The 27,756-nt window shown below is 39.1% G+C and overlaps 1 long non-coding RNA gene across 2 annotated transcripts; it reads left to right on the top strand.

The window, feature by feature from the left end:
- Positions 1–113: 113 nt before the first annotated feature.
- Positions 114–26,640, top strand: LOC140683742 (uncharacterized). Of its 2 annotated transcripts, none has more exons than XR_012055124.1 (4): positions 114–302; positions 14,400–14,482; positions 19,513–24,855; positions 25,185–26,640. It is a non-coding gene; the product is annotated as an uncharacterized lncRNA (long non-coding RNA). The 2 variants fall into 2 exon arrangements; XR_012055123.1 differs by lacking the exon at positions 114–302 and adding an exon at positions 9,125–9,189.
- The last annotated feature ends 1,116 nt before the right edge of the window (positions 26,641–27,756 follow it).

Raw genomic sequence — 27,756 nt, 5'->3', positions numbered from 1 at the left:
GACATTAGACAATCATCTGGTCAGAACAGTTAAGGGAAGTGGATTCAAGAAGCTCTCACAGTATCTATTGATCCTATAGTTACAGTCCTAGTGAAGATTTTTTGCTTTATTTCAGTGGCAACTATCTGGTTCAATTCCTGCTGGCAGGGATGACATTCAAGAAGAGTGATGAGTAAAACACCTTAAAATGGATGTTTCTACATTTGCTTGCATACTACTGTGATGACAAACTCCCCAAACTTCAGGGTGTGAATCCACCAAAAGAGTGCTTTCCTGTTTCAAAACGTTGTAACTGGAAGAAGGTATGGATGTTAGGCATAATGAAACCTCAATCCTAGAAGCTCCTGAGTGGCTTCCCTTTGATTTTATGATCACAATAAGGTAGGTGTAGATATGCACACAAATATGAAATGGAAGGAATTAATGATATGTTTTTATAATACAAAAATTGAATTTGAGCACACAGAGTGCACTCTTAATGATCTCAGTTCCACAAGTCTCACTCATGCAGGTAATCCTCTGAAATTTGAAAGTACAGAACCCCAAAAAATAGCACAGCTCATCAACACAGGAGTTAGGACTATGAGATTTGCAAGGCCAAGGCACCAGTTCATACCAATAAGTGACTATTCTCGCATGACATCCTTGTAACTACTGGCTGCTGGAAAAAGGAAGATGCTATCAGGAATGAAAATCAGAGATTAGGCAAAATTTATTTTGCTGCTACAAAATGAATTCACCAACACAGGAGGCCCAATTTTAAAAAAGAGCATGTGTCAGTATGTGGATATGCATGTGTTATCTTTTAGCACTGGGTGCTCCCCACTGCTCCATGTAATTTAAAGATCTGCTGCCATCAATAACTTCTCTATCCAGACTTGTGCTCTATTGTTACATCTTACTGTTCTTACTTTCAAGGACTGTTTCACATTTTGAGATGTATTTTTGTAAAGGAAATCCCTGCCATACTTATCCTGTAGTGCTTTATTTTCTTCTGCACTTTTGACCTCACTATAAATGGATTTTAGGTTACAATATTCAATGCATGTATCAAGACAAGGTCTCATCTGAAACTTCCTCATCATTCCTTTCCCACACCTCCTCCCCTACGCTTCAAACTAGATTTCAGGATTTAATTTTTTTTACCCGACAGTACAAAGTGAGTCACTCTTTGGAAACTCTTCTTGCAGTGGAGAAGGAGTTTCAGTGGTAGTCTGACATGCCTTCACAAAGCACAGACCAAAAGCATCCCTGTTTTATGACTCCCATTTGCCCATGCAGTACACATTTCAGTATACATCACATGCTCAGCCAGGGATCTCCTGGTGTCGAAGTATAATTCCCACTGGGGGTATTAAATGAAATTTGCAGGTGGCAAGAAGTTCAAAGCAAATGAGAGATTCTTGATGATAAAATACATGGTTAAGCTGCAAAACGTCTTAGCAGGAATAGGTGTAAAAGTGTGTATATGTTCAAAATTGGAAAACTCACAATGAAAATCTGTCAAGGACTCCTGAATACAAAGTTAGCACCGTTGTCTTTAGGGAGTACCTGAGCCACAAATCCCTGGATTTTGGGGAAGTATTCTGTGGAGGGATCACTACAGGCTTGCTGTGTTCTTATATTCCTCTCCAGGCTTCCCCAGCTGTCTATCACCAGTAACATAAGAGTGATTAGATGAACCTTTCTTGTGTCTTTGGGTGGCTCTTTGCATTTTCTTACATGGAACTGCTTGTAGGTGACAGAAGGTGGACTCTGCCCCATTTGTTCCTGCTTCATGCAAGCAGATTAGTCTCAGCTACAAAGTGGACAATATAATGCAGGCCCCAGAAAATCTCAGATATGGAGCACAGGACCTGCTCTCCTTGCTGAGAGCACAGCCTCTCACATGCCTGCAGCACAGAGACGCATCTGGCTTGGAGTGCCCCACAGGGCATCCAGCCAGCCTCAAGGACAATGGCTGTGCTGAGTGGCTCCATCTGGAATAGAATCAAAGAACCTTAGCTTTGGGGTTGGGCTGGAATGGACCTTAAAGATTAGCTAGTTCCAACCTTCCTGTCCTCACTTTGGGGTTGGAACTATGCAATACGGTGCACAGGGAGACTCTGGAGCAGCAGGGACATGCATTGCAGTGTGGGAGGTATCTTGGCAGGGGACATGGCTCAGGAAAGTCATACAGCAGTCAAAGGCACACTCCCAGATGCAGCCTAGCATGTGTCCTCACCTCATCACATCAGCAGTGTGACTGCCCAGAAAGCCCTTAGGTCCAGAATCTGTGCCTCAGTTTCTCCTGAAAGTAATGTAGGCACAAATAATTAATGATATCATGTCTTGAGCTTGACATACTTAAAAAAAAAACACTCAAAAACCAACTAAACAAAAACCCTAACCATAGCAACTACCCTACTGTTAACCCAAAGCTGAGGCTTTTAACATGTGTGATCCTGGGTATTTTGCACTGCTTCTAGAAGTACTGTGATTCCTACTGATACCAGCCACATCCCTTAATTCAAATTCATGCACAGCCCTTACCATGAAAAAAAACCAAGAGAAGAAAGTCTCCACGAAGGAAACCACCAAACCATTCCTTCAGTGAGCTGCAATGAGCCTGCCTCACACAGTGTAACTGTAGACAGTGAGACAGACCTCTCCAGACCTGTTTAAAACACAGTACAGAGATTAAACAGCTCCCTATCCCTTTTTTTTTCCTTCTGCTCTCCTGCCTTCTCTTCTCTCTTATACAATGAAAGCTGTAGAACAAAAAGTGCAGCCAAAGCAAACATCACTTAGACCAAGAGTTTGATATTGGAGAGTTGAAAGTGAAGCTCCCAAATCCACAAGAAAACACCTACCAGAGCTCTCTTCAAGAGCACTATTGGGATGATGATTTTTGCCTTAGCCTACAACAAAGGAACAACCACACACCATCAGAGTTACAAGCCAGTCTTGAGATGAAGAACCTGGTCAGGGGGTCTATACTACATCACTTCCTCAGGAGATTAACAGTGAGAGCAAGCATGCAGCCCATGAGCATCTGATGGGTCTCGCTAGAGAGTATATATGAGCTCCAAATTACTAACTTGATATATAGAATTCAGTGAAAACAGCTAATGCAAGCCTCTGTGATGCAAATTGCCTTTATCACATGAGGAGAATTCATTAGTCATATAATTCTGGGGATACCGTGCCAGGTTGTGTTCAGCCTCAGAGCTCTGAGCCCTCATCAAAATATGCTATTTGGAAGAGCCAATTTCAAACAATTTCCTCAAGAACAAACTCTTATTTGTGCATATTTGCCCAAACAGGTTTAAAATGAATTCCCAAGTCTTTTCAGACTTCACACAATTCATCAATTTCTCATGATCAGTCTGGGGAGGTGCAGAGGAGGCTCATGGTACTTTCATGTTTTCTCATTAAAAAACACCCATTGGTACATTAATAAGACAAGAGCATCTCAGCAGGACATGTAGCTATGTGACATTTCAAGCCTTTTGAAGAAAACGCACAGAAAGGAAATTAACCCCAGCAGTTGCAGCCAGCAAGACAACAAGTAAATGAGCTTTTCATGTGGAGAACAAAGAGAGAGGGTGCTAGGAATGGATGAAGTGAAGATATGACAGAAGAGGGGAGATCATTCTGCCTGAGAGCCTCATTAGTATCAACAGACTGGAAAGAATGAAAGACTTCAGAGGTCAAGCTGTTCTGATGTGTCCATCTCACTTAGGCTAGGATAAAAGACACCAAAAAACACTGTTTTGTTCTTTCCTGTGTATCACACCCACTACTGAGTCCCATTCTGAAAGAGCTAAACAACATGTTTACATTTATTGTGTATGAATTACACTGTGTTTATTTTTAAAGTTTTCATTTCAGAGGAGCCCTGCAGGGTAGGACAAAGATGAAATAAACGCTGTCTCATGGTAGGACTCTAGAAACAAGTATTCCTTGAATTTGTTAGATATCTCAATTTTGTTTGCAGACATGCCTCTCTATTTGGGCCTATCATCTACATGTGATTATCCTTCCCTTCTTTCATACAAACTGTGTCTGAAACCACGCAAACAATGCCTACACAGCTATCAGCACTAAATACCCCCTTTGATGCCACTGCCATATTGACTAGCACTTCTCCACTGGGAGAAGCTGTTAAGCCCCACCAGACTGTAAGAGTGAAAAGCATCTGCAAATATTTGCTACAAGTCTAAATACTGACTCACCTGCTCTAGAGCATGAGCAGCTGCTGGCAGTAAAAGCAAATAAATGCATGCCTTCCAGAAATATTTCCTAGCAGTGGAAAATTGTTTTTAAAACATATATTCAGCTCTTCAAGACTGCCTTTCTATAAGCCCCTAAGTTTGAGAAATGCAACTTTAGTGTGTACCTGGGTGAATGAATTCCCCACCTTGCTGAATTTCCTTCACCTTTATTCAAAGGTTATCTCCCTCTAGCAAAAGGAAAGCAGAAGCCCTTTATGTATTTACTTCAATGGTTTTCACTTACTCCTGTGTGCTTGGCAGCCATCCTTCTAAGTAGCCTCCATAGTTTAACATTCTGGATTTATTAATCCCATTTTACAGTTTGTTGAACTTTCCCTCTAACTCTTCTCTTTGACCAAGAAATTCAACTTTTACAGTCAAAGGTAGAGAAACATCTTAATGCCATGTTCTCCATCATCTGCACCCAGGCCTTTTAGATATATCTGCATATTTTTGGCATATAATTTTTTTGGGTAGTGCCCATAAAACACATCATAGTCTTGTATTTGGGATTTTTTTTTAAATCTTGGGTTCATTCCATGTAGGAATAAAATACTTTCACAGAATGCCATATAGCATAACCAAGCCTTCCAATTTATTGTACTGTTTGGGAAATTTCCACTCAACAAACTGGACAGTACCTTTTTTTGCTGCCTTAGAAATGCTGAAGTACAACAGTACAACATACTTTCCTAAAATATTTTGATTGTGATCTAAAAACTTCCACATTCATTTCTAACAAGGGTATTTTACATGCATGACTTGGTCAAATTGCCTTTCAATTTATTTTTTTTAAGTTTAAAAAATGCTTCAGTTAATGTATAAAAAGGGTTTAGTATTATAATCTTATAAAATGTACCTCAAAAAACAAATTTCAATTTATGTGGATGCAGTTTTTTCAAACAAAGGAAACTAGAAACAGAAATTTCTAGAATTTGCCATAAACATAAAATCAAACTCAAACCAACCAAACAACAACCAAAGAAAACCACCAAAGCTTGCATTGTAAAAGGTAAAAATACAATAATTATCATTAAAATATATGGTTTTCACCTCAAAGAAAATTCCAAGATAGTTTTGGGACCTGTGACTTTTTATGGTTGTTTGCTTTTCATAAAAATCAAGCATTTTAATGAGGAAAATAAGCAATTCCCTGACCAGTTCTTTGGAGCCCCTTGGATTATCTGTCCATATTTGTTACAAGGCAAGAATAGGTGTTTTTTTACATACTGACTGTAATATTAGCAGGCAGATGCAAATAACTAATTTATAAGCTGATATTTATTGTCTTTTCAAAGTGATTAGGAATGTGTGTGTGAAGTAATGGAACTTAAGAGCCTTAAGGAACCTTTTAGCACACCCAGCCCAATGCACAGCTCTTACATCCAGAAAACCCAAAGACTACTAACAGGAAAAAAAAGTAAGTGGATGGGAGGCATTTGGAAATAGTATTCCTATATATCTAAGTTACATTGGAAGAAAATAAATACTGGCTTTTATTTTGGTCTGACATTAAGAAACAAATGGGATTTTTAAGACCAAGTGCTTCAAGTTGACCCTTTGATATTAAACTGCAAATAAACTTTCAGTAAGAACTCCCACAATCCAGTATTATATTTGCAAGAGCACTGACAGTCATCAGAACAGCAGTTTATAGTATGTTGGGCTGGCAGTCAAGAGCTACAGATAATAAAGGAAGTGTATTTCCAAAAAACTATAACCTGCAAAAATAAATGTTTAGATCATATCTAAGCTTGTTTTCCTTAGTTGCACAATCAGAAAATACTATTTCCTCTGCCAGCTCCTAGAGAAGTATTCACATTTTTCTTCCTTGGTTATATTAACCAGGTAATAAATATGTTAATAACGTTCTTCTTACAAAATTCTGATTTGCTGCACTGTTGGCAGAAATTCTCTATAGATACCAAATGTGCTCTTGGTTTTGATGTGTAATCAAAGTAAAAAGTCCACTGAATTATTTTATTTCCATTAAAATCAAGTGACTTTTGGGGTAGTTTAATTAAGGCAACAGTCCATTTCTACTCTAAGGTACAATATGGGCAGCCTCCACACCTCTGGGTAAGGGCAATAACTGCCTCTACTCCTAATAAGAAGTCTCCTGCAGAGACTGAATGGAGAAATTGCCTACTAGGATGCCAGGCTGTGGAGGAACTTCTGTTAGATCTGACATTTAAACTTCCAAATTGTTTCCCCATCTAGAACTGAATGGCACTATTTGGATAATAAATTGGAATCCAAACCCCACATCGTCCTTCCAGTAGTGTGAACTGTTTATAATAACCCTCTTTAGATGCTGAAAGCAGACATCACTTCCTACAAGAAGCCACACCAAACACACATTATTCAAATACCTATGAATTATCCTTGTAGCAATTTGAAATGGTTGCAGGAAAAAGTCCAGAGAAGAGATATAATGAAGCTGATTAAAAACAAACACTGCACAGCACCACACAACCTGCTCTAAGAAGCAGCACCTCTGTGAGAAGCTCTATCATGTTGAACCTACAATCTGAAATTGTAGTATGGTGTTGTCCCAGAGAGATAACATCAAACAGCGAGAAGAAAAACATGGCACCGAATTATACTGGTCTCATCTGCTGTATCCTATAAATCACACTCTTAAGTGAAGAAGACCACCAAGAGTGTGGTATTATACAGGTTTTTCCTAAGGGTGCTCTTGCTGTCTAAAATGGCACACAAACAGTGTGTTAGATGTTTGCACAAACAGGACAGGACTGCTAGGATATGTTCCTTGAGCTTTATTGCAGCATCAGTCTCATTACATGGTTAAGACAATTGAAAGCTGGAAACAGTTCACATCTTGCCAGCAGCAGCCAAAGATTTCTTTGTTATGGAGCATTTAAAAAACTGTCTAGCCAATAGCCTATTGCTAAAGCTTACAGACAACTGCTCTAGCCAGCCACTAAAAGCACACATACATCTGCTTCACATACTGCTTGCTTGTACGCTTTGTTTTTACAATACACAGTACTCTGTTATTAAGTTTAAAACCATCTACTATCCTGCTAGGCATATTTTTCTAGTCTTAAGGTCTATCTTGGCCAAGCCTAAAACTCAAACTATTGTTTCATGTCCTTGCTTGCTGTACTATTGTAACTTTTCTCCTTTCAGTCTCTGCAGCTAGCTCTAAGCTCTCTGCTCCTTCTGCTTCTGAGGCCTGCTTTCACAGCTTTCTGGAAGTCTTCTTACCCTTACTATGTTTCCCACATCACAGTTTTTATTTTTCTTGTGGAAGGGGTCTCTCTGCCTCCTCCTTGGCTTCTTCCTAAAGCTTGTAGGATTATTACACCCCTGAGATCAATACCCTCCTGCCAATCTACCTAAACATATTGGTCCACCTTAAAAGTTGCCCATGGAGCAAGTAGACATGATCCCAAAAACCTACTTGATCTATGAAAAAATGCTGTAAGAAGACAAGACAGCTGTGTAGAGGTAGAATATACTCTTGTACCCCTTTCAAACTGCACTGAGATGTAAAAAAAAAAAAAAAAAAAAAAAAAAATCTAGCATCAGAAACACTTTCAAAATCCAGTCTGAGAAACCAGCATGACACAACACTTGTGTCCCCAGATAAAGAACTCCCTGTAGATTTTTCTACAGCCGCACCCTTCACAGGCTTTGTGGCTGCTGTGAGATAGCAAGGAGCGAGAACCAGCAAATCCCCACACACAGTCACCCCCAACCTAAACCAAATAGATTTTTACAACAGGATTGAATTGTTATTTCTCAGTTAGGGGCAAGACTTGCAATTTCTATAATTTGTCTGCCTTTTTCTTGCTATGTAGAGGCATTCATCTTTGCTTTTGCTTAAATAGTATCTTCTTTGAATGAAGGGGCAGGAAATATTTCTTAATCTACATCACCCTGTATTTCAAAAGCTTGCAATAAAAAACTGAACCCTAAATGGTCAGTATTAAATGGATTTGCAGAAGGTCTCCAAACCCCAATACAGTAAATCAGTATGTACTGTGTGACAGAGACCCCGCAATTGTGGAAAACTCAAAGTATTGTTGGAATTTTCTGACAGCTGCTTGCATATGCAAGGACTTTTTGTCTACAGAGCCAGAAAAGCAAGATAAAATTCCACTTCCTTCACAGACTTAAGACAGTAAGAACTAGTTAATGTAAATCCTCTGTACCAGAGTAGGGAAGATAAGTTGTTGGGTTTTTTCACATCCTCATGCCAAAAGAAAAAGCATGGAATATTTTAACTAGATTTGTAGGCCTCTATGGATAACACATACTGGTGTAGGACAGTCAGTCTCTATTAATGGGAGTGAACTCACAGCCAAGCAGAGCTGGCTGCACGTAGTACTTTATGGTGTTGGCCTTTGAGGAACACTGATGAAAGGCTGGGGACAAACCATTTAGCTATGGATGCTTAAAATACCAGGGGAGGGAGAGTTCTGAAGAGCTAATATTTTGTTTACAGGCCCTGAGAGGTCATAAACAATACTGTTGCTTTAATTTGTGGTTTCTATAACAAAATCAGACTGCTCAAGGTAGTCAGCTGCTACATGTCCACAACATACATTAGGAGCCAAGGGCAGGCCTCACATGCACTGTATCCACCTGCAGTGCAAGTAAGGTCAGCACTGCAAAATAACCTTGCTGTAACTTCGAGCCCTGTTGCAATACCAAGACTGTGCTGTTTCTCCCTTCTGAAACTGTAACTGGCACATTAAACACAAACCTAGTTGTACCAAGTTGGGTCACTTATAGCTTTGGCATCTTATTGCAATTGTAGAGATGCATTCCCTGAGAACTGCTCAGCTTTCAGACAGGATCAGCTCAGGACTGAGCAGTGGAGAGAAAAGAGCAGGACTACCACCCTTTGACTGCACCTAGGACCATGGGAAGCCAGAGATGCAAGCAACGTAGCAACTACAAAGTAAGTCACTACATCCATGAAGCTGAATGGATGATTTTCTCCTCTTCTGCATCACAGAATATTCCGAGTTGGAAGGGATCCACAAGGAATAGCAAGCCCAGCTCTTAAGTGAACAGCCCAAAAGAGGCTTCAGCGTTCAAACCTGGCATTATTAGCACCATGCCCTAATCAACTGAACTGATTTCAGTGTCTGTACAATCACCTTAGTCTTGAGACATGACTAACATGTGAACTGAACACAACACTGAACAGGACTGTATTAAAAAGGACAGGAGTTTTTGAGACTCTTTCTCTGAGCCCACTCATTCAAAATGTTCATAGGGAAAAAGTGACTTATTTTACTGCACCACTCTTTTGCATGATTCTGGGCAGCCTTGGGAAGCTACTCGCACAGCTTTGAGAATTAATACATTTTCCCATGTTAGGGACTTTACTAGAAACAATTTCATCCAAATCAAACAGATAGAAAAAACACTGGTTTTATGACCCAAACAAACAAAAAACCTTTCTGTGATGAGGCACCAGCAAGCTAGTCCAGAAACCACAATATTAAAAGATTTATGCTACAATAGTAACTCATAAAAGTAGGAGAGACTACTCTGACAGGGAGTAAAGTGTTTAGCTAAAATTACAAATAATAAAATCATTCCCCTCAGAGGTATTTTTTTCTACGAGATGGAACAGATGCAACTAAAGCTGCTACAATAATGAATGATTTGGTATCTTTAGATGATTATTTCAGTCAGGTCAGGTTCAGGCTGCTTCTGGATCCTACCACAGCTTTTTCTGTGCCCAGTGTTTTGATGGGAGGCATTCTTGTGGAGGCTTTTCTCGTATATCTCTTCAGCACAGCAGGCAGGAATGAAGCAGAGAGTACAAGTCAAAACAAGGCAGTGGGGAGAGAAGGGAGAGCAGAGAAGAAAGAAGTGGGGAAGAAAGCAACAGCCTCTATGAGACACATTCCATCTTGCAAAATTAAACATGATTTTTATTCTCCTGGAGCTTCCTCTTGCATTGTTTAGAACCCACTATCAAAGAATATTCTGAGTTAGAAAGGACCCACAAGAATCATTGAGTCCAACCCCTGGTCCTGCACAGGACAGCCCAAATAGCAATTCCATGTTAAGATGAGTATTGTCTAAAAACTTCCTTAACTTTGTCAGGCTTGGGGCTGTGACCACTTCCTCAGGGAGCCTGTTCTAGTGCCCAACCACCCTCTCAGTAAAGAACTTTTTTCTAACATCCAAAACAGCTTCAGACCATTCCCTCATGTCCTGTCACTGGTCACCACAGAGATCAGTGCCTGCCTTCCCACTTCCCCTCACAAGGAAGTTGTTACTGCAATGAGGTCTCCCCTCCAGGCTGAACAGACCAAGTGACCTCTGCTGCTCCTGAAATTCCTTCCCTTCAAGGCCCTTCACCATCTTCATTGCCCTCCTTGGACACTCCCTAACAGTTCAAAGTCTTTCATATATTGTGGCACCCAAAACTACCTCCAGCACTCGAGGTGAGGCTGCCCCAGTGCAGAGCAGAGCTGGACAATCCCCTCCCTTGCCTGGCTGGTGATGCTGTGTTCTATGCCCTGCAGGCCAAGGTTGGCCCTCCTGGCTGCCAGGGCACTGCTGGCTCATGTTCAACTTGCCACTGACCAGGTCCCCCAGCTCCCTTTCCATGGCATTGCTTTCCAGCACCTCATTCCCCAGTCTGTCCATACATCCAGGGTTGCTCCATCCCAGGTGTGGAGTCCAGCACTTTCCCTGGTTGAACTTCATACGGTTGGTGATTGCCTGGCCCTCTGCAGGGCCTCCCAGCCTTCAAGGGAGTCAACAGCTCCTCCCAGCTTTGCATTGTTTACGAACTTGCTCAGTATCCCTTCCAGTCCTTTGTCCAAGTAATTAATGCAGATGTTGAAGAGCACAGGGCTGAGGATGGAGCCCTTTGGAATCCCACTAGTGACAGATCCCCAGTCTGATGTCACCCCATTCACCGTAACCCTTTGTGCCTGACCCTTTGCACCAGCTGTTCACCCATCTCATGATGTGTTTATCCAGCTGTATGCTGAACATTTTGTCCAGAAGGATCCTGTGAGAGAAATGATCAAAATATTTACTGAAATAAAAAAAAAGATTACATCTATTGGCTTCCCTTGATCAATTTGGTGGGTTACCCTGTCATACAAAGAAATCAGGCTTGACAAGCAGGACTTCCACCTCTCATGAAACTTAATTGGCTGTGAGAGATGTCACTCTTATCAAATACAAGCTTATCTGTAGGAAGAACAACATAGAATACATTGTCCCTTCACACTGGTAGAATCCCATGTAAGTAACAAAGTTATCATAGAACAGAATGCATCCCACAGACATCCATCAGGTTATGTTGCTGGAAGAGTGAAGTTGCTTTCACTTTATTATAGCCAGCTTTGAAAGTAATATACTTTTACAATGGACAAAAACAGCTTGAAAACTACAGCTACAGAAAGTCTGAAGAATGAGAAGAATCATAACAACCTCCAGGTACTCCAGAAATGCTGAACAATCTTTCCCAAATCAGCACCATCAAATTCTTTCACAGCTGTACACACAGTTTAAGAGGTTTAGATTTCATTTCCAATCTGTTCAGTGGAATTTGCAGGACTCTCGACAAGGGCCAAGAAACAGTCCAGAGATTCACTCTCAAGTGTTACTGAAAAACAGTAGCAAGAACTTGATCTGCCAGATCTCACTGACAATCCAGTGAGAACATAGGTGATCAGGATGAGCAGAGATCAATCTAAAAAAAAGTAAGGCTGCCCTGAGAGATGAGGGACAGTGTTTCTATTCCTTCCAACACAGTGGAAGTATTCCATGGATCTGCACTTTTAAAGATGGTTTGTACTTTCAGTAAAATTGAACCTTGGAATCTTCTGTTGACTAGGAATGGTACATCAACTACAAGTAAGTTTAAAACACTCATCTAGCCAGAGCAGACACTCTCACACAACAATTCCCAAGTCACTTTAACAAGTTGCAGTCAAAACTAATTCTATGGAGAAGTACACAATCAGATTTAAGGTCTTGGAAGTGATGGAAAATCCATCATGACTGCTACGACCCAGGAGCTAATTACCATCCCATTAGAAAATCTGGCACTCCATTTCTAATATGAATTGGTCCATCTCCCCTATTACAGCTCATTAAAACTGCCATACTACAAATCTTCCTGTGTGTATTAAGATTGATATGTTACCTCAAGTCACCTCAATGGGTAAATTTGAGAGCTTACCTTTTAATCTGGGGGATTTACTGAGTTTTCTATACCACTTTTCTCTCCTGTCATCCTTCCTAAATGTATTAACACTAGCAGAGATAAGGAACCCAGTAAGAGGCTGTATAATGGCAGAACATGCTTTTCTATCTCTGCTCTGGATTCCTTCTGCTACACTGCCTACAAGGACTGTGATAGCTTCTTAGTCTCAGCATAAAGCCAGGAGTACATGTTCAACCAACAGCCCCTCAATCCCTGGCCCTTCCCTGCTATTTCTGAAGCTTTCTTTCTCAAGATGCAGCCCCCACTGTGTATGTGGGATCAAACATCTTTGTGCTTCTGAAACACACAGGCTTTCATTTTTCATGTGCAAATGCTCCTAGTTTATAATGCAGTACCTTCTTCATTTGTTTTATCTCACCAATTTTATAATCTCCAAACTTCCATGCAATGCCTTATATTTTCTGCATGCTACAGAGGGAAACTAATTCTGTAGATGAGAGAATTACTTAATCTCCCTTAATCTTAAACTGCAAGCAAGACTGGTACATTTTCTGTACAAAAGATGGTCAGCAGCATAAAGGAAACTAGTGTTGCTATTGACTTGCCACAGTTCCGCCAAGGTATCAAACACAGGCAAAAGGCTATTCCTCCATTCACTTTTCATAGCTCATTTAAATTTATTTAACACCATTTAGCAAATACTTTTGACAGAAAGTTCCTCAGGAAAGTCAGAATTGGTCTTCAACCATGTCTGTATTTCTATGATAGGAAAACACAAAGAAATGTACAGAATTTATTGCCTGTCTGCCACTATTTTAAGTGTATCTTGCCACCAGTTCTCTTTCAAACTATGTTCCGCAACACACAAAGAAGACCGGAGGAGTAGAACTAAAGAAACTGATTACCCTGAACAAAGTGCCACTGATTTGCATTCCACTCAACTTGAAGGTTTCAAGCAGATTATTTTTCTGAAGTCTGCTTTTCTCAAGATAATTATTTTCCTTATATGCCTCTTAAATAATTCTCCAGAGTCAAGGACAACTCTCTTTTCTAGACATTTTGTTAGCAACTCAACCAGTCTGTTGAGCAATGCTGTAGTTCCTGGTGACTCACTCATTGCTTTCCAGTTTTCCTGGGAACTCTAGTCTATGTTCATGTTCAACACACTCCTAACCCTGGTGCAGCTTTAATGCAGAACAAGAGGCAGCACAACAGCTGAGATGATCCCTATTACATCACCCAAAATGCCCAATGTGTCAGACTGGCAATGGCAAAGAGACAGAAGTTGGGATACAATCTTGGAGGTCCTCTATCAACCTAAATCTGCCCCTCCATCACACAGGACAAAACACAGAAGAGAGATTCTTAAAATTCTACATGAATAAAACACAGGGAACAGAAGATGATTTTATGCCATCCTCTCAGGACACAGCCAAACTTTCTGCTCAGAGGCCACATTCTCTGTCTCTTATTTTTGGTTTTAGTGATGCTGTAAAATGCATAGTCTATTACCAGGCATAACAGAAGGAAGCATTTTTAAAACTCATTCTGTGCAAAAAGAAGAGCAAAGAGAAACCAAATAAACCAACTTTTCACACAGCATAATTATTCCAGAATTCCACATACATCTAGTGCACAATAAAACTATAATTGTGGGATAAACTATAATTCATGGCTTTTTTAATTTCTAACCACAGGAAATTCTCTATCCTTGCACGCTGTTCTCTCCTTGCCTTGCTTCTACTCTTGACTGAGAGAAGCAATTCAACATAAGAAGCATCAAAGGAATAAGAAGTCAGAGTTCAGTGGTTTCTACAAGATAATCGGTGCCTCACACTTGCTAGAAACTCAGATGAGAGGAGTAAAAAAAAACCCAAATACATAGTTTTGAAGTAGTAAGTAGTTCATAAAAAGTTGCTTTGTGGAGACAGAAAATCATTGGGAAAAATTTGTTCCCACAGGTTTTATCACATCTTACCGAGAAGTCTTTATGATGAGCAAGTCAATATGTACAACAAAGAGGAAGATGCATCTAAAACCTCAGGTAAAAAACTAGACTGCACTTTTCAGCAAGAATAATACGCAATCCAGCAAGTTTTAACAGAGCAAGTGGTGAAAAGTGAGCATTGCACTTGTGCACTACTCATAACTTCTGTAACTGTTTAAGTATGTGCAATACTTACAGATTATTCTGACAAAACAGCAAAAGACTCAGTAACACCTACAGACACCTTTTTAATTCCTCTTGATGTCCATAAAAGTATATGATATGAGATATCAAGAATAATGAGCAGTGTTTGCCAAACTACCATCTCTGCTGGATTCAGTCTTATTTATATGCCATTTTGAATTACTGACACACTGTAGCAGTAATTTTCTGTGCATGATAAAGATAAAACACAATATGCAATTTGTTGACTCAATCTTAAAAATCACTTAATCTCCTTAAATGCTGTTTGCTTTGGAGAAAAAGTAATAAGGAAAAAGAATAACGTCATGATGAAGTTATTCAAGTATTAGTGTCACCATTATGGAAAAAAGTGGTCAAAATATATTGTGTAATGCTCACATCTCTATGAAAGTGTACTTAGAGCTATGAAACTTGACAGGCTAGAGACACTGTTACAAGGTTAAAAAATTTTATACTTTCAAGGAAATAATTTAGAATCTGCAGTCATGGCTCCATCCTGACCTGTAAACCTCTGACTCTGTATACTGAATGTCTCAGCTGAAAAAATAAGACTCCTCATTAGAAAATGAACTTTCCTAATACTGACCTGGATAACCAAGAAAGATTGAAAATGACTTCTCATCCCAGGAAAAAGAAGCAACTGAATTTACTATGACTTGAGTGAGGAGAGACAAATGGAAGAGAGGCCTATGGATGTTGAGTGCAATTTATTCATTGTTTTGAGTGTTGGTGTTACATTGCATACATTGGGAAGTGAGGTAGATCTAAGAAGATCCAAGGTATACATGGTGAGAACTGCTAAGAATAGGACATGTGGAGTGGAGAACACTGAAGCTGTTTCTATTTTATTTCACTTGATTGTATGATCCTACAATCAAGTATCATATTAGCTGTATTTCCTTTAAATGTTTCCTTTCCACTCCAAGGAAAACCCTCCAGAATTTTGAACTGTAATACTCCTATGCAGACAAATATATTCAGCATATTAGGAAAATTTTCTTCTACTGACAAGTTAATCCTCATCAAATCAAACTGTTTTTATGGATTCCACAAGCAAGCCAAATAGGATGTCACACTGAAGTCAGACTTCTTAAGGGGAACAAACCTTTCACTCTACCAATATTTTCATCATGCCTCACCATAGAAAAGCAACTTGAGCCACACACTACAAACAAGAGTTAATTTAATTTGGTGACTTACTTAGACTGGTAAATAATAATTTTTAAATAGTTAACAGGCATCTGTTTTGATACTGACAACCATTCGTTAGCCTTGGTGTTTGCCAGCATAGCTAAGCAGATGTTATTTTCCTTTTATATATTTTCATAAGATGCGGCCATTGTTTAAGCTACATTCTAACAAGGACCCAGAATTAAACTGAACTAGGTAAATTAAATTTTAATGTTATTCTCTAATGTGAATTAATTACAATGGCACATTGAAGTGAAAAGAAATAATGTTCTGCAAATTGTTGCAAAACAGTTACAATGTTAATCTTTGGCTGATCATTATGTACAAGTAGAAATAAGAATACACTGAAAATGCTTGTTATTGCGTCTCTGAGAAATCTCTTGTAACATAGACATGTAGATAAATAACATATATTTGACAAAAGTGCACACATCTCTGCATGTATCAACAGTCAGGTAATTAAATTTTGGGGGTTTTGTCCAAGCCAACATATTCAGTGGGAAAGAAAAAAATAATGTAAATAAATAGGAAACCTCCAGCTTTTCTTTGTCTCTCTAAACTGACATGTAGTCTAGATTCAAACAGCTTTCAATTTCTGTTCTGATACAACAAATAGTGAGGTGCAATTAAGAAATTTGCCCTTGTGTTATTTCATTGTAACAGTGCAGAATGGTAAACCTATGTAAGACCTCTCTAGATTTAACTGGTTCATCTGATAACAACCTGAAGTGCTGGATGCTCATCTGGACTGAATTTTAAATCCCTGAAGGTTCACCTATCACCAGGTTATAAACTGCAGGAACAAGAAGCCTATTTACTTCATATTTTGTTTTTCTTATCTTTCTTTCAGTTCCCCTGAATTTACTACTTGTGAAAGGTTCTAAATTATTATAACTAGAGATTAGACAGGATAAAAAGATGTTTGCTTTATCACCAGAAATAGCCTTACCTTATTGCACATAAATCACAGTTGAGCCAACCACAATACCCAAACCATCACCATACAACATCAGAAACTTTCAAGCAGCTGTACCTCTTGTTCTTTAGCCCAGCCTTTCATACCCCTCATGTTCATGCCCTGCACCTGTGTGCCCTCTGCTCCCTTTGGTGATGGTCAGTGCACCTGGGCACTCCGGGTCTCATTTCCTTCAATGCCGTTCACCTGCTCCTCACAGCTGCAGCCCATGGGGGATGAGGCTCGGCCACAGCTCCATTCCCAACTACCACAAAACTGTGTACCTGCATTACCTTGTCCTCTCCACACAGCTTCAGTCTGAAACTTAAAACCACCTGCCGCATTCTGACCACAAACATAACTTTCATCATGGTGCATTTAATTGAAATTTATGGCCCAGTTTGAGACTCCCTCTTCAGCATTCAAGGAAGACAAAATACGAAAAGAATTCTACAGCTAAGGACAAGACAAAGCTTGTAGGTCAATGTAACTTATTTTATTAGACCAAGAGATACAGCTTTTTTGAAAAACTTGAATAAGCTTTCAGACATGCAATCACTTCTTGGGGTATGAAATACATAACAGAAGCAGCCTATATAAAAACTATGTAAAAACAAGGAAACCTGAGAACTGTGACAATTACAACAAATAATCACAAGACCACTGAAGACATTAAATTGTGCTATTTGAAATTGAGGCAAGATAATGGCAGCAGCCATGACATCTCTTTCCTAAGAGACCACAGAGACATTACTATTAGCCCTACAGCAAAACAGCACATGACTAAAAGCTAGTTCATGTCCCGGGCTGTGCAACTATGCCGTTCTGTTACTATCTGTAAAACTGTAGTATTGACGTTCTACCTGTTCTACCAGATCAGGCTTACCCCATTTTGATTAATCTGTGTAAATCACATCTAGAACTTCAAAGGAAAGCACTGTAAAATAAAAAGGATTGTATAATAAATAGTGCTTGAAAGGAAAGCATAAAGAACATACAGTGTTAAGCCCCAAATACCCACAATTATCCTACCATCAGGTTTTGCTTCCAGCCAGGGTTCTGAACAAAGCTTTGGAAGAAAACAGTGGAAGCAGAAATCATGGATGACATAATTGGAATAACCCTAAACACCATTTCATTTATTGAGATCAGTGGACTACAAGATTTGAGCAAGTACAGGTGAGAAGGGGAGAGAGCACTCTTGTACTTTAAAGAGCTCCTTCCCTTCCAAGGCCAGAAACCCTATCAGCCTATTTGGAGGACACGGGGGCTCAGACCTGCAAGCTCAAGGAGCAGCAGCAAGCCTGCTGTCTCACACTGATGGGATATAAATGCAATCATCTGGAGTTTCCAGCCCTTGAGCAGGAAATTTGAGTGTAAGGTAAAGCCCAGCTTTTGTTTGGATTGTAGTTGCCAGGAAGGAATGACTTTACAGCAGCATTAATTATGAGGCAGGAAGGGAAAACAACAACAACAAAAAAATCCCCAAGACTAAAAATTTTAAAAATGCAGAAGAGGGCAATAAGAGTCAAGGGACAGCAAGGTAGTAGAAGGACAACATGCAGTGTTTGTGTGTCAGTGCCTGTGCACTAGTAGCACTCCCCATAAAACATAGCTATTTACAAGAACTTGGCTTCCTATTGATCATGATAACTTGAGACATCATAACTTGAGACATCTAAGAGAATATTTAGTATCACTGCTCATTAGGGATGATGCTTAAATGTTATTCCATCCCTTGAGGAATTATATTATTATATTATATTATACATCTTAAACTTAAGATGTAAATTACTTTAAATAGTGATATATTCTTTGTATGCTGCTTTGATTGATGCAGGTATTATAACAGCTAATAGCACCTCCTGTAAAAGGGGCTGGGACCAGTTTATGCTGAAGAATGGTTAGTTGTGGGAGCCAGAATTCTCAGTTTATTCACTTTAAATAAAACTCCAGAACATCAGGATTAAAGAGCAGGAAAAGCACTGAAGATCTAGCACTACCAGCAAGGAAAGAGTGTCAGAAGTATATTCAAGACTCTCCAAGCAGCATTCAGGTTTTCATAGCAGTCGTGATAATTACAATTATGGAGACTTTCATCTAGAAGGATTCATTTATGGGCTTTGTGCGTACCATGGGAATAAATGTCCTCTCTTCCGCCAACTTACACTGGGAAAAGCTGTTTACACTTCCAGAGGAAAATGTTGTGCCATGAGAATTGCTACATCCCAAACAAAATGGATTAGGACAGGCAATGCCAAGTGCTACAACAGTTAAGTACAAAACATAGAGGGGAATTTGAAGAAACAGAACATAAATAATCAAAACCATATTCTAGTCAGGATTCTGAGACTAACAGAGTAACTTCCAGCATGTATCATGGTATCAGTCATCCAATTTGTTTTTAAATCCCCATTGGATCTTTTGGCTTTCCCTTAGCTTCTCTCAATGTATACTCAGGCTGCTCTCTAAAACACTAGCAACCATTAAGCTGAACTTGACAGTGCTGTTTCCAGGTAAGTTACATAAAAAGTTGGCAACTGCTAGCTTTTTAATGCTACCCAATGTAAAACAAGAAGGATTTTAAATCAAATAACAGGAACAAAAAGCATTTAGAGAAAAACATTTGTATTTTAAATACATTTGGGTAATTCTCACTGGGTTCAACTACCCTCTTTAATTGTTTGAATCTTGGTCCTTTCATCTTTACTTATATAAGCTGTTTTCTCCCATAAAGGTGGCAAAGAACATGACTGCCCATAGAGATAACAGAAGCAAAGTCAGCTGCTGAGTCCTAAAAAAAAAGGAAGAAAAAAAGAAAGGTAATATGAAAACTATACACCACTACACCAACCTACCCACCTAGAAAGGTGCTGCCCTTCAGTTCAGGTTGGGAACTCAGCAAAACAGCACAGAAAGAATGGTTCTTGTTATTCATTCAGAACAATACTAGTCTGATGTTTTCATTTGTTGGTAAAGAGACTTATGATTGAGGGGGAAAAGAGTATCTTAATGAGCCTTAACTGTTTCCCTCCATGTTTTCTTCCTCTCATGGTCTCCCTAATTAAGAAAGGTACTTTGTCAGATAACCTCCCATTAGCTCAACCAGTCAGACCAGTCAGCTCTCCTTTCAACACCAAAATGCTGAAGTGATTTTTAGATGCTACTTTCCAAAATTTAATTTCCAACAATTAGACTTAATTCAAGGTTAACACTGATTTCCCCCACAATGGAATAGGGAAAATAATAAATGGGGAGGAGTTTCCTAGCACAAAAGTAGGTGTTTTCAAATTAAATTAAAAGGAAGGAGCCTACCACCATCCCTAGGAATAGGCCATGACATCACTGGTTCATGAACACATAACAAAGCAAGGCTAAATACAAACCTAAGTGCTTGCAGAATGATGGCCAACCTCTGATACAAGGTCATGAGGCAGAGATACACCCTTTATTACATTTTAAAAGTTAAATGCATTGCCTTGCTAAATCTACTTACTTGGTGTTGATCTACTTGCTTCACTTATGGAAGATGTTTATTTGAAAAACACCTAAGCTACAAATGGACTCCAAATATCAGTCAGGTAGACAAAGCACATATTATGAACAAGTAAATAACAAGCTTTTCTTCTGGGAAGAAAAAAAATAATCAGTTCCTGGCAAGGAGGAAAATCACTGTTTCCAGCAACCAAGACTTCAGAACAACAATCTAAACTGATGAATCAGAATTCGTAATGACACAAACAGAATTATACACAGCCCTCTACAAGGGTTTATAGGAGAAATTAAACTTAACTACATTACCAGTAACATGAAAAATGTAGCTACACTAAAAAAAAAGCACGACAAAAAATGATAACTAAAGAAAATGCTAGCCATGAAGATGGTTTTATCATTTAAAAAATGAATTTCATCCATCTGATTGCTCAAATTACATTTTTTTCCAGTAATATTGAGCTGAATTGGCTATTCAGCAATGTCAAAAACATTAACTGCTCATGCTGAAATAGGGTTTTGTTTTTTACATCAAGCAATACATGATTGGCAGCCATGCAGAGGTTGTATAGATTTTAGCACAGGAGAGACTGTTTGTTTACTCTGTGACTTTCCTCTTTGTGTCAGAGCAAAAACATAGGTGGCACTAGGAGGAATTTATTTATTCAGCTGGCAAATTTCTTTCACTTGTACTTTTCTTGGTAGAAAAAGAAGAAATAGAAAAGTAACTACCAGAGACCTAATTTTCTTGGGAAAATGTTACAATAAGCACAGGGCTACAGGATGTCCCTTTTAACACCACAGTGAGGAGGAGCGTGCAACAAAAGAAATGAACAAGCATTTTTTTGATAGTGGCACAAATGCAAGTACACATAGTACCAGATTAGTAGAATAGTGTCCAGTTTCTAGAGCAGACAAAGACATAACAAGATTCACTGGCTGAAATCCAAAGCTAGAAAAATCTGACCAGAAAAAGAAATGCAAATTTTAAATTAAGGTAATAAACTACTGGGCTATTTTATTGAAATGTGTTGGTAGATTCCTCAGCATCCTCCTCAGACCATCAAATGACCACAATGCATTAGACTTCACACAGAATAAATGAGTACTATTTCCTGGCATCTGATAAAATACAGATATGAGTACATAGCCATAATGGTCTCTACTGACCCTGAATGATCAAAAGCTTTAATCTAAACTGAATAGACAAAAGAACAAGAGAACTATTTATGGCAGTTTTTAATGTAGCTTTCTGACAGCTTCATTTATGCTGATTAGTATTTTACTGGATAATAAAATCTAACTTGAAGTAATTTCAAGGTATCACTAGTGTGAATAAGGCTGGAAAAATTGGAAACTTTCTGTTTTAAGGAAATTGGACTTTGTAGTTATGCTGTCTCTCTATTTCTTCAGACTTAACTTTTGAAAGTAATAACTAATTTTAAAAAAAAATGGGATACTAAGTGTCTGAGAAATTATATTCTTGAAGCTGATGCACCAGGCATATAACTTGCTTTTTCCTCATTGTCTGCAAGAATTAATCTATTGATATATCCATATTCTGCAAGAATGGGGTGTCTGATCCTGACAAGAAATTAGTCATGTTTCACAGATCTCATAGATTTTATTAGAGCATATGGAAATAGATAATCCGAATGAAAAAGTTCATTTGGGTTTCCACTAGGCCTTTGAAAGGCCACTCACCTAAGGCCTTTGAAGAGCCAAACTGCCATGAAATAATCTTACTATGGATAAATAACTGCATAAAATACAAGAAAGAAAATGTAGGGGCAAATGGACATTTTTCATAATGATGAAGTTCATCATCAGATATCCATCTGCACCCACCCTAATGGCTATTTTATTCAACTTCATCACAAATTATATCGAGAAGAGTAACAAAGATTGCAACTGATGCTAAATTATTCAGAATAGAAGAAAAGCTGAATAGCAATTTTCAGATTCATAGAATTGTTAAGGTTGGAACAGACCTTTAAATTAAGTCCAACCACAACCTAGCACTACCATCATTAAAACATGTCCTCAAATGCCATAACCATGTTTTTTGAGTGTGATGACTCTGCCACTTCCCTGGGCATTCTGTTCCAAAGCTTGACAACTCTTTCTGTGAAGAAATTTTTCCTAATATCCAACCTAAACTTCCCCTAGCGCAACTTGAGGCCATTCCCTCCTATTCTATCACTTGTCTGGGAGAAGAGATCAACCCCCACCTGGCCATCCAGCCAACATTCTACCCAGCAAGGAGTATACCAATCCACACACACAGTGGGAAGCCACTTTCTCTGTGAGAATGCCGTGGAAGACAGTATCAAAGGCTTTACTAAAGTCTAGGTAGACAACATCCACAGCCTTTCCCTCATCCAGGAAGTGAGAAACTTGGTCACAGGAGTAGATCAGGCTGGTCAAGTAGGACCTGCCTTTCATAACCCATGCTGGCTGGGCCTGATCCTCTGGCTGTCCTGTTCATGTCTTTTTAAATGGATCTAAATGAATCCATCTTGTGTGTATATACATATATGTATATGTGTGTGTGTATAAATATATATATACATATATTGCTGGTTTTGGGCAGGATAATTTTTGAAGTAGCCATGAGGGATGTGGCTGAGGTGGCATGGCCAAGACCCTGATGTTATTCTGTACCACTTCACCTCAGGCCACAGGAAAGGAACTCTTGCTCTTCTGGGGAGAGGGGGTTCCTTCCTGTTGAAAAAAATGTGGCAAGGAAGCTGTCCCATATTGTTCATTGTCCCAGGATCTGTGGTGAGCATTTCTGCACTTGAATCATTCTCCCTTTCTGTATACTTTTGTTAATGGTGCTGTTACTGTTTGTTTTCTTATCTCACTGCTGTTTCCAGTAAACAGTTCTTATCTCAATCCATGACCTTTCCCTTTTGTGCCTCTAATTCTCACCTCCATCTTGCTGCAGAAAGGTGGGGGGGGGGGGCATGGGGGAGTGAGAGAGAGCAGCAGTGTGGTTTGGAGAGCCTCAGTGGGAGCACTGAACTGGTGAGTACCATTCCTAAGCCACGACAATATATGTACAGGTATTAAAGGGCTTTCATGCTGGTCAGCCAGGGAGAGGAGCAGGGTGAATCCATTGCTATTGTTTATGCTGTGTTTTCTGTTGTGTTGATCTGCATGGCCAATCACTCGTGTATACAATAGGTACACTGTGTGTGGCTGTGTGTCTACTGGGAATATGTGCTCAGTCTCACTACTGGCTGAATGAGGAAGCATGGAGCTAGAGTAGACTTTCCTCTCACAAGCTACCAGACTCAGCAACTACTAACAGCCTACATGATCACTCCGTATTTGCCCTCTTCCATGTAGGTGCCAAAGACATGAAGGCCTTCCTGAAACATCCTTACACTTGTCTGTCAGTATACTGCGGGGCTTGCCACTGCATCTTTTAGGTATAAAAACTGTTACCCAAAAAAGGAGCATCTCTGAGGAGTAGAAATCTGAAAATTATATTCTTCTAAATACATTTATATCTACAGCTTGTCAAACTGGCTTAGCTTTTCCTTGTATTCTCTCAGCCCCGATGGGAGATTATTTGCTTCACTTTCTTGTGATTTTTGAATTCACTTCATCCTATGGTTTCTCTGAACTGTCTTGTAGGAACTATTGCCTAATGCGCTTTTTAGTAAAGCAGTTTGTACTCTGCCAACTGTCACTCAAAGTAGTATAGAAATTCATTTATGTTCCTGCCTATTTAAATCAACAACCACAAGAATGACATTTGCTTGACAAAACTGTTACACCTTAAAAACAGCAATGAAAAATTTAGCAATACAATTCAATTTATTCTCTTTTGCAATGTTCTTACTCAACTACAGAGTATTCCATTGATACCTGACAGAATTCAGTTGAAATTTGAAATTTTCAGGTCAGTATCCCTGTGAAAATAACATCACAGAAAATTTGGTTTTATCATCCCATAACAAACTAGGCTGCATTTTTTTTTTCAAATTGAATGCATTTCCAGTAAAACTGTAAGAATACCATACAAGATGTCATGCAGTTTCAGGAAGACTCTTTATCTTTTTCAAGAAGTAGAAGGTGGCAGCCCAGAAGAGCAAACCAGCAAGCTATTTCATTGAGAATGGAAACAATGAAACTGGCTTCCTATGGATTGAGCTCTACGTGACTTTTCTCCTGCCTAAAAAGGATTCTGTTTATGCTGCATAACCCATTAAAAGGGTCCTCCTCTTATATCCAGACACGTATGTTTTGAAAAACCTACAGCAACTTATTGGATTTTTACTCTTTCCCCTCTGCCTGCAATTGCCCAGAAGGTTCAACATGCTGTACTGGGAGAGACAGAGGACTACATTATTTCAATGCTGGTTGCTCTCTGTTACTTACAATAGTAAACTCAATTTCACAAATACTCACCAACTACTATATATTTATTTATAACATTTGATATATTTATTTCTATTATTTATTTCTATTTTCAGGAAATACTTTCAGAATTTTTTTCTGCTTTGGGGGACACAACAATTGATGGAATGAACATAAAGGATTTCTACTGCATAATCTACACAAAAAAGCTCTATAGGTAAATCTCTGGTAGAAGGAAGACCATAGTTTTCATCTAGAGGAAGCTCTGCATGTAGCTAATGGCTTATCTCTCTGTGAAGTTTAAGATTAAAGATGGTCAGGCTGTAGATGCTCAGTGCTTTCTCTCAGACACCTGCTGATGCCATGATTGCTCCACAGGCCAAACAGAAGTCAACTCTGAAATACAATCACTAATGTGATTAGACGGCCAGTGGTATACAGCCAGACCCACTATCTGCAAGCAGGAGAATTCTCTGCAGGGGAGAACAAGGACAAAATAAGGAACTCTCTAATACAAAGTAGTTTTTTGTTTTTTTTTTTTTTTAGAAAGCATACTTTCCTCTCCTGATGCAAGCAAAATGCTGTACCAACTTGAGGTACTGTGAACCAAGAAGACAAGTTCTACTGGAGCGAAAGAAAAGGGTTCCAACTTGACCATTCTCTCTTCCATCAGAGGAAAAACTCCAAAACCTAACACCAGATAAACCAAGGGCTGAACCTGTAATGAGGTACTGTGCCTAACCCAAGACAGAGTGCTGAAATGTAAACTCCTGCCTACTGAGGCAGGTCAGAGATGGTAGATTACACTCTCATTCCTTCCAGCTTCTACTCTAGGGAATACCATAAATATCATAAATGGCCTCTTTTCTTAGTCACTGGTCTGGAAACTTGCAGTTAATTAATTTTACTCCATTCAACATAAAGATCTAGGACTCTATCCAATTTTTTTTTAGTCAACATCCAGCAATAAATGCAAGCTTCCCCAGGCTTAGCTAACAGTTCATAAAAATGATTGACAGCTCCTTCCAAGGTCTCCACAGATCACCCAGAATGACAGCCTGACCCTGGAACTGCAAGGGGGTCTTTTTGTAAATACTTCTTTCATAGCCTTGCCCAATCACACAATTCAATTCAGCATGAATTGAATTTTACTCACCCTCACCTAGCAAAAAAAAAGTAGTATAGGTACTTGGTCAGGAAAATATTTTGAACTGGAAACTTCTTAGGAATAAATTACTACTAATTAAGTTACCTGTACTGGAAGAAGAAAAGCTGTGTTCTTCTCTCCTCACCCTGAAAGGAATAAAACCCACTTACCTATTTTCTTTTAGAGTTATCTACACTGCTAGGGTATGTGCTCTTCTGCTTATTTCAGCTAACCATCTCCATCCAAGAATGCAAAAAACCCAGGATCAGGAAAGCACACAGGCTGACTCCAGACACTACTGGTTCCAGCATACAGCTACAGAGAACTTGAGCCCTGCAACTTGTACTTCTTGAACAACCTGCATCTTCTATGCAGTCATATATCAAAGGGAACAAGCTTAAATAGTAAATCTTGGCCAAAATATGCATAAAAAATCCAGTTAATGTAGCAAACATAAGGTCCTCTTAACAGCAAAACTCTACAAAAGCACAACTGGCATAACGACTTCATAGCTTTCATGCTTTTAAATGACTTCAACCTAGACAGAGTATTCAGAAAGAGAAAACATTTTATAGTAGAAATTACAATGGAAACCAAAGTGAAATGCTAACTAATTTATGCTTGGTGCTGCAACTACTTTGCTTACACATCTGTTTGCAAGAGAAAGACTTAACCGCACAGTGAAATAAATCTGAGAGTCCTGTTTCGGAAAATGGGATGAAAGAGTTCTAAGAATACCAGAAAACAAGGGATCTGTCAAACAGTAGTGATAGCCTTAAAATTCTCCACATGCACTTCTGAAAAAAAAAGGGTTGATTTGTAAAACCTAGTAAAACTCAACATCGAACAAAACAACATTGTCTGGGTCTCTTTATTTGGCCTGCCTGGGAGACCAGCCAACATACTGATTTAGTTTAATATTATACAGAAAACCTACCTGTAAAATCAATCACGCTAAGCTCTGCACAGGAAGTTCAGGGCAAGGGTGAAGTAGCCAGTTGTCAAGTGTTGTTCTTGTGTTAATAGTCCATTCAAACATGCAGTTCTTCTCTGCAGTTCTCTCTTTAGATTAAAGATTCCTGACAAACAAGAAGCTGTAAGTTAACATCACAATTTCACTGATCCTAAAAAGCTGCCAGAACACAGTACTGGAATGTAAACTATGAAAATGCAGTTTTCATTTTAGATGACAAGGGAAGCTCTCTTTGTTACTTCTTGAACCTCCGACCTCCCAAGAGTCATGCCAGAGTTCTCAAGTTTTTCTAATTAAGTATTTAAGCATGAAACATGTTCCACATGCAGTCACTCCTTCTAAGAATATAAAAGAATACAAGGAAGAGTGGTCAAAAATATTTTTTTTCAATTTATGGAAATATCCATCTACTGTGAGATGCACTCTACCTGCTGATGTGCACATTTCATCTGGCTGACAGGGATACTCATTATCTTTGTGAAAATGATGAAAAACCTTTGACTCCTTGAGAAATTACTTAAAATGAAAGTGTGATAATGATGGGCTGAACCTGAAGTGATCCATTCTAGTGAGGCGAACAGAAATTGGAATGTATCCCTTTCATAGCCCAGTATTTTTGGGTAATCACTTTGGTGCTTATGGCCAGGCAGGAATCAGTATTTCTTGGTGTTAAGGCATCACTTCACCCAGACAGAAGACTGTGCACCATAGTCCTCCACAAAAAAATCCTTTTCCCTGCTCCTTTACTGCTCCCCATCAGGAAAGCCTAAACAAGTAAGGAGGCCATGTGCATATGATATTTTGGGATGTCTATCAGCATCTTTGTTAAACCTGCCAGACCTTCTCAATTTGTTTAGCTTTGTAGCAATCCCCTGGTTGTATACCAACCCCCCTAGTTAGATTTGCTGTCTGTATTGAGGTATCAGACAAACATTTCATCTTTTAATTTGCTGGTTTGCTACATGCTGGAGCACATTGCTTATTTGAAACAGGTAAAA

Source organism: Taeniopygia guttata, chromosome 3 (assembly GCF_048771995.1).
Source record: "Taeniopygia guttata chromosome 3, bTaeGut7.mat, whole genome shotgun sequence".
NCBI lineage: Eukaryota > Metazoa > Chordata > Aves > Passeriformes > Estrildidae > Taeniopygia > Taeniopygia guttata.
Note: the sequence above shows the minus strand (reverse complement) of the source record. Positions and strands in the feature narration are given on the sequence as shown.